This window comes from Pungitius pungitius, chromosome 12, assembly GCF_949316345.1.
Source record: "Pungitius pungitius chromosome 12, fPunPun2.1, whole genome shotgun sequence".
NCBI lineage: Eukaryota > Metazoa > Chordata > Actinopteri > Perciformes > Gasterosteidae > Pungitius > Pungitius pungitius.
This window is the reverse complement of record NC_084911.1, coordinates 9,387,684-9,395,077: the sequence shown is the minus strand read 5'-3', so window position 1 is coordinate 9,395,077 and position 7,394 is coordinate 9,387,684.

Below are 7,394 nucleotides of genomic sequence, written 5' to 3'. Positions count from 1 at the left end.
GTGGAAGCTGTCCTCTGTGGGACAGGGCGGCCCGCACGCACACACACACACACACACGGCCCAAGGGATAACTACAAATGTGCGAATGCCGTTTTGTTTAAATTTCCACTTTTTCGTTGAGCCCCCCCCCCCCCCCCCCCATTATCTCCTGGCACCATATTTGAACACCTAAAGGACCTCAAGGATGGAAAAATCAACTGTTCTTCGTGTACGAGTGTGCACTCAACCGCCCCCTTTTTTCCATCTCCATGTATGGTGGCGCAGAGTAGCCGAGGGTGTGGGGGGGGGGGGGACCTTCCCCTCGCTCCATGCCCCACTCTCGCAGGCACGCCTCTAATCCACTGCGCTTCTGGGGAAAGAGTGCTGACGGTGGCCTTTTTTACGCTGACTATCTCGTAATCCAGCTGGCTGCGGGTCTGGGAGTATAATCCCGGATTAGGGACTCCTCCCAATGGAGCGACCATGGGGTCCCCTGGTGGGGGCCCCCCGTCGCAGTCATCTGTGCCCGAGGCGCTGGGCCTTTCACACACAACAGCCGACTCCAAAAAGAAGAAGAAGACGGCGAGCAGGGTCTGATTAGGGTTGAATTGCATCAAGGCCCGCCTTGTCGCCCTGAGGGGAGCTGTAGCGCCTATTGGAGACGAATAATAGTAAAGAGGGATAATGGTGGATGGGTCCTTGTGATGTTACAAGTGTTTTTCATTTGAGCCGGCAAAGATTTGGATTGAATTACAGGAGGAAATGAGCCACCAACGAAGCACTTTGTTATCGCAGGATTCAGACTAATTGGTGCATTGTTGGAAAGGACAGCTATTGTCTTAATGAGTGTGTGTGTGTGTGGGGGGGGGGGGGATGGGAGGGGGGGAGGTGCGTGTGTGTTTGTGTTTCCACTTTAACCTTTCTTAACAAAAGAGTTCTCCATAGAAAAGAAGACACATATTTGCAGCTGATACACAAGCAAGGAATGAAAGAAGTCTTCACAGAGTCACCGATGTGACTCACAGCTTTTATGCCACACTTCTCAGAATAGTCCAGCCCTAAGTCGAACAACAAACAACACGGATGTTTCACAAATAAATGAGGTTTAAAAAACCCCACATTGAGCTGAGTTGTTTAGTTCAAGGTGACTACGGAGACACTTAACTATCTCCTGGGAAGCCACAAGGATTCCCCAGACATGAACAAGGGAACAAACTGGAGAGGCGGTCATGCTCCTCTGACCACGTGGAGAGTCACAGGGTGGAATAAAGTAACAACAAGTCATCGACCACCCCAGCAGGGAGAAGAGATGTTCTTAAAGGGCATGCAGGATAGTTTCAGCTTAGTCCAAATTGACCAGTCATTTATTGTGAAAGACCATTTTCATCATCTCCCGCCCCCCCCCCCGTATAGAAATCAATGATTGGCTGCCGAACTCGCACATGGATGCAATTAAATACAAATAAGTAATGCTGGTCGGAGGAGATGTCTCCAGCAGGTCGATACAGAATTTGTATTTCAGTCGGAGCTTTAGATTGACCCATGACTCGTCTCGAGGCTGAAAGTCAGGACCCGGAGCGTTATTAGCGTGGCTAGACGGTCGGTAATCAACAGGCTTTTTTTCGTGTGTGCACATGACGTCCTCCCTCAGCACACAATCACCAGTTTATTTACCTGCATGGCTGCCCAAGAGAGACGGGAGCTTGCGTCAGTGCACACGTCCCTCAGCCCCCGCGTGAAGCACAACAGGGGACAGCAGGGAGGCCTAATGCACCGAGGGTGTGCGGACACATCGTGGCAACATCACTAATGGTTGTCGAGATGAGTCCATTTCTCGTGAAAATTAGCGCTCACCGGTGCCGTGTCTATAAAGAAAAGGTTCAGTAATTTTCTCTGAAATGGGTTCCAGCAAACAAAATCAGGCATTTGTTGGGGAGAGAAAAAGCAATAATATTCTACATATTCTAATCTCTCTTTACATAATGTTAAATAACTCTAGCTGTTGGAGAATAGGCCTCAAGCTTTCAAGAAAAAAGAAGAAGAAAACCATTTCTTACCACTTTTTTCGCAATTTCTTTTTTACTTACCTATACTGTCGGTACTGAGCCTTTAGCCCTGTGCGGCTAAATCTTTTTTTTTTTTTAATAGCTCTAAACAGCAATGACATTCTCTAAAACAGCAGAAAGGTATCTTGAACAGAACTAAATAGAGCTTTTGTTGGGGACTATTTTCAGCTGCTTGAGACATGTTTGCTCAAGTAATTATTTAGAGAGCTGAACTGTATGTGACTAACACCACACCCATGTTCCTCATGATACGGGAACACATCACCCCATGCAACCACGTCAGCCAATGATGCATTTATAAACGGTTTTATAGAAAGGAGGAGTACGACATGTCTGGATTTGGATAAATAGGGTCGATTTATTGTTGGTTTTAGCCATTTGAAAGAATCTGTTGGAAATTTAGAACATAAACAGAAATTTAAAGCACAAGATGGTACGACAGTAAAATCACTGTGTCAACAGCCTCTTATTTCATACTGGTAATTATGCTAACGTATGAGATGTTATTGTTTGGGATAATGGATTTTTTGGCAGCAATATAACGGGCTATGTACATAAGAATGAAATATCTTCCACAAGCAGAGTTTATATATTGTGTTGTGCATACTTTCAACTTGTGTGAATCATAGAGCTTCTACGAAAGGAGAATAAATGCAAAGCGTAGTCACTCATTTCTTCCCTCCAAAAACACAATGTTTCACACACACACACACACACACACACACAGTCTCACAGACAGCAGGCAGAGGGGGGTAAGGTAGAGAATCTAAAATATACACACAATGATACAAATGTCTTTTTCTACTCATCACACACACACAAACAACAGCAGAGCCGCTGTGTGTGTGTGTGTGTGTGTGTGTCTCCCGCTCACACAACGTAAACCAATTGCAAAGCCAACGCGGCACACACACACGCCACGCCGCTCAAGCCATCGGCACCTGTGACACATCTCAGATGCATTCAGCGAGGACTCACGACAAACCCATGAGCTCTAAGATACACAGCGAGCCAGAGCGTATATCTTCACCCCCGTCACCCCCTCCTCCTCCTCCTCCTCCTCTTCTCTGCCTGCAAGCTATTCTGAGAAATACCTCATTTTCATTTCAATCTCCTGCGCGATATAGAACGTGGCTGCCCTAAGCTGACTCTCTCACCTCAGCGCCGCTGACATTTGAACGGAGCGCAGACGAGCAGGGCTTCAAAGCGGGACCATTGTCACGCTAAAAAAGGCCGAGTCGATCTCTTTGCATTCAAGGGTGAAAAGACATTGATCTTTTTTGGGGCGTCTTCGCACACGAACAGAAGGCGGCAGGTGGAGGATTCAGATGCGACACAGAAGCCGTGATCTGTGCACGTCGTGAATCATTGCTTCATACCTGTAAAGATAAACGGTACCCTGAGAAAATGATGAGCTACATTCTTTCAATGCTGCACCTGTTCTGAATATATTGCCTTGCATGGTGGGATGTCTGAAGCTTGAGAGGAGCAATGATGAAGCAAAAAGATTGTTTCTTAATCCCGTTAGAAATCCTAGCAGTTGGGGGAACATGCTTCTCATACTGGTTTAATAGGTCTTTCTGAGGAAATTCAATAGGTGATGACCCCAACATGGATGATCCAAAAGCTTCCTCTGCACATTGTTAACTCTCAGTGGATACAGAGGAGTATCAGCATTGTAGTGTTGTGCTTCCATGAAGGCGATGGGCGAGCAATAGACGGGTTCTTTTTAATGTTTGTTCAAAATCAATAAATCAGAGGGTGAGAGTTTCTTTAATTTTTTTGTAGCTTTTCAATTTTCTCATTTCTTAATAAAACTTCCTCATTGCCCTCAACCTATCCAAAAAAGTAATCACTTCTTCAGTTTTTTCCCATTAGACAGATTTCGTTCTAAAACCCAACTGTGCTATATTATCACGAGACAACGTGCATGTAGCAACATGTTGGGTTCATGGTGTGTGTTTATGGTGCAAATAGCATCCCTATAGCCTTTAGTTTTATTTCTTTTTTTTATCGTTGATTTAATCAACCATTGAATGCTTTAAATCACATATTTAATGCGTGAACATTATTTCTTAAAACAATTGTTTTACATTTTTTGCGTTTTTATGTGAGGTCACCAATTATCTATCAGTTGCAATGAAATCCCAAATACGTAACACATCAATCCCCATTATGGATCCCGACATTTCCATGTCTCCAGTTTGTAACACAGGATTTGTATTGAGCGGAGAGGCCTAAGTGATTCATTTTTTACTTCCAATCATTTTGGCATTCTTTACAAAGCCCTTCGATTGCCACACCAAACATTTTGCAGATGGCAGTTATACAACAATTTGTACAGGATGTGCAGTCCCTACTAAATTGAATTTAATGGGTAAAATCTGCTGCTCCTTTAATGCATCTCTCATGGATCTATCCATGTAACATAATATAACAGAGCCTTTTACTGCAATCTGTTTCGCTCCAAAATGATCTCTTGAAATTCACGTCGGAGTTAAATGGCTTAAAGCTTTCAAAACGGAACATAAAATATGCAAAATCTGTGCGTGAAATGATGAATAACGACACGTATCTAAACTGGAAATGGGTATTAAATTCCCAACAGCAGTGCAGCGTGTCATCAGACACTCTGATGGATCCGCCAGCTGACTCTACCCCTGCAAGGCCCATTAACACCTCCGGAGGGTGGAGCCCAGCCCCCCTCCATAAACAACGCAGCCGGCGGTCCGTCCTAATGGGCGTAGCTCATTCCCAGTCTGGCCTGCTCCAGGTGTGGAAGCAGAGCCCCCGTAATTGATAATTACGGGGCAATAGCCCGGCGTTCACGGCGTGCCTCGTGACAGGAGAGTGGCCCGGGCCTCCCCAGGTCTGTCAGCGCAGAGGAAACGAGAGAATTGAGGTGGAGGAGGCCGGGGGGGGGGGGGGGGGGGGGCGGGGGGCGGGGGGCTGAGGAATGGTCCCTAGTACAAACAGGCAGGTTTTAGTGTGTGATGCTCATGTAAAGTTGCTGTGGTCCTCCTGCAGCCTGAAGCCGCAACACACCGCTGACAACAGGTCGGCCATTATATTCCACACACACACACACACACACACACACACACACGGTTGATAAGGGCTGCGGTTTAACGGTCCTTATCAATGACAATGAGTTACTACAAAGAAAACGCTCTAACCCAACGCTGGGTAGAAATAAACAAAGACTTAGCAACCGGTGCTAAAGAGTCTTTATGGTTTCCACTGGATCGACGCGCCGCTCCGACGTGCAGATGTACGGATACAGACGACAGCAGTCCCTCAAAAGTGAGGAGGGGCCTTTTATTCATGTATCCCTTTATCTTGTTTTATGCTTCAGCAATGCATTAGCCCTCATTGGTGCTACCATTCAGGGGCTAATGGGTCGTAATTGGAAGCAGGCAGAACCCCCCCCCCCCGTCAGTGGCAGCGGGGTCTCTGGAAAGCGGAATAATCACACGTACGTTATAGCGCATTGCTACTAATGGATGGGGTTCATTGTGAGCATTTCTCCCCGGGTGATCTTGAGGCTCAGGTGATCATAGTTTCAAACTTCTTCTCCCAAAGGAAAACCCGGCAATGGTGAGAAGTTAAAACACAGAGACAAGAGCGAAAGGAAAAGGGAGCTTCAGACCAGGTCAGGGAGCAATGGATGTTTGGGTCTTCCAGAGAAAATAGGATCGAATTGTGTGTTTTTGAAAACCTGGAAACAGTGACTGAAGCAGACTTCCTGCCAACCAGAGCCGTTCCCTGCAAGACGAGTGTCGAGAGTCTTACTTTCTCTCCCAAGGTGCCAGCCGCCTGATGGAAGTATCTGATGTTATCTCCACAGCTGTCTGTGACCGTCAGTTGATCGCTGAGCCGTCACACACGCGCACACACACACACACACACAATCAAACAGCCACAACAAACAGCGGCGGCTGATAAGACTGTGGGCTTATGGGATGCACACCAGGTCTGCTTGCCGCATTTTCTCATGGGAGGCCTTTTTTTTTCTGTCTGAAAACTGGAATGAAAATCCCTTGTGAGGAGGAATCCACACCTCGTAGTTTTCATCTCTGCAGAGTTAAAAGGAAGGCAGAATACAAACACTTTGTCTGTACTGCTTCGGGCAGCACAGGTGTCGTGCATGAGATTGGAGAAAAGCTATTTATCTTTAGAAGTATATCATGTAGCTGTAGTAAAAAAAGAAATGTGTGAAGGTACAGCTTAATTTTTTTTAAAGTAACCCACAGGTTCTTTGTTTTCTCCCATTCAGCAGCAGCACAAACACCTTGAGAAGGCTAACACATTAGCCACTTAGCGACGGAGTCTGTGACGCCCGTAACGAGGCGCTTTCAGACCAGCGACGTCATTGACGACGCCAGAGGCCGAAACACGTTGAGAAATGATCGTTCCTGAATAAAAAGACTATGGGAAAGCCTCCCAATATTTCACTTTCCTAATCCCACGTTCGATGCCTCAATGCTGCCCATCGCCATCGTCGGGCAATGTTTCAGAAGGGGATGCAGTATTTCAGTTCTAGTGACCCGGCAGGACCACGCGGAAGGACTGCTGTGTTTGGATTTACTCAGCTGGTGGAGGCAATGAAAAAACATCTGCCCTTAAAGCATCGAGCCCTTCAGTCACATGAATTATTGAATTGGGTTTATTACTCAATATTTCATTTCTTAGGGGGAGTAAACATGGCCATAACGTGAACATGAGTTTGCCTTATGAAAGCATATTTTCTTGTCAATATTCCACATAGTTACAAAGAGTATGAATAGTCATGCATTATCAGATGCATCATTATTGGTGTTTTTTTATGTAACAAATGGTAATGTTTTCCAGTTATAATATATCATATAATGCCACATTTGCTTTGGAAATTTGATTATACACTAGGCAAGGATTCAAATCTTACCCCCCCCCCCCATTTAATTCATTTGAATTCCCTCGATAATGGTAACAGAAGGCTGACTTTTGGATTCATAGTCCGTAACTTATTTCAAAGGAAACCAGAAATATGCAAATGAGCCCTGTGGATGAAAATCTATTCCTATTCCAAACTATTAGTAGTATTATGGTAATATTTTTGGTATGAATACATTTGGTTTTGTAAATTACTTTGAATATCCTTCTATATTAATCCTGCCATCCCCTGTGTTTACTTCATTAATTAAAAAACAATACACAGAGTTTATGCTATAACATGAGCGGTATTTAATGATCAAACATACTGGTGGTGCCTCTGTAAATCCAGCATTCTTTTACTCTGTATCAGATCACAATCAAGTTATTAACTGTCAAAAAGGAATAAAGTCAACGCTTACTACTACATTGTTCAGT